Genomic DNA, 1429 nt, shown 5'->3' with positions numbered 1-1429 from the left:
AATTGCAGCAGAAAAATCCCTTGCAGACAGTGCTCCATATGGCAGTGTGAAATGTATTAGATCAGATAAGATACAGAATTCACGAGTAATGATTTCCAGTCACTTTTGAGGGATAAAGGAATAAGACATGAGACATCATCCCCATACTCTCCCCATCAAAACGGCACAGCTGAGAGACAGTGGAGAACCCTTTTTGAGATGGGAAGGTGTCTGTTATTAGAAAAGGGGTTACCAAAGATACTGTGGCCTTATGCTGTTCAAAATGCTGCTCATATTCGTAACAGATGTTACAATGACAGGACCAAAAATACACCATACTTCATGTTAACAGGAAGAAAGCTAGATCTCTCTAAAATGTGGATGTGGAGCAGAGTGTTATGCATACAAGCATGATCATAAGAAACTGGACCCCAGATGTGAGAAAGGAATATTTGTGGGGCACAGTAAGAACAGTCCAGCATATCTGGTCTATAATCCACAGACAGAAAAAGTGTCAAAACATAGACTGGTGAAGTTCATCAGAAAGGAAAGTGTTGAACAACAGACACAAACTGATGAATATGTGTCAGAAGCACAGGGATACGAAGGTAAAAACCCTGGTAGTGAGAACAGTGCTGATATGCCACAAAGTGAGGATGGCACAGAAAAACTGGTCACAGATGAGAATGAGGACAATGTAAAAACAGACAATACAGATGTATCACAACAGGATGAAACTACAGAAAATGTAGTCCTAGGTGAAAACAAGAACAGTTCAGACACAAGACCTAACCATAGTCAAAATCACTGCTACCCAAGAAGAGAAAAGAGGGCTCCAAAATACTTAGATGATTATCTTACAGACATTAAAGATTATGATGTAACCCATACAAGTATTGATTATTATTACAGGGCTGTATGTGGAGTCCCCCAAACCTATAGTGAGGCCCTGACATCACCCGAGGCGCCCGGATGGAAACAAGCTATGAAGGAAGAGATCGACTCACTTAAACAAAATGACACATTTCAACTGACCCCTTTACCTGAAGGTAGAAACATAGTGGGAGGAAAATGGGTATTTGCCCTTAAAGAAAATGCTGAAAAGGGAAAAATCTTTAAAGCCAGATACGTTGCTAAGGGTTACAATCAAACAGAAGGCATAGACTATCATGAGACATTTGCCCCAACAGCAAACATTACGTCAGTACGGGCATTGATGCAGATAGCTGTCCAAAACGACCTCATTGTACATCAAACGGACGTTAAAACAGCATATTTACATGCTCCAATAGATGAAGAAATATTCTTGGAGCAACCAGAAGGTTTTGAAAAGACATCAGTGACTGGAGAGAAGTTGGTGTGTAAGTTAAAGAAATCCCTTTACGGCCTTAAACAATCTGGGAGAAACTGGTACAAACTTCTAAATGATCACCTAGAACAAAACAACTTT

Source organism: Morone saxatilis, unplaced genomic scaffold, assembly GCF_004916995.1.
Source record: "Morone saxatilis isolate NCDOM2014 unplaced genomic scaffold, NCSU_SB_2.0 Contig10, whole genome shotgun sequence".
Classification (NCBI taxonomy): Eukaryota; Metazoa; Chordata; class Actinopteri; family Moronidae; genus Morone; species Morone saxatilis.
Note: the sequence above shows the minus strand (reverse complement) of the source record.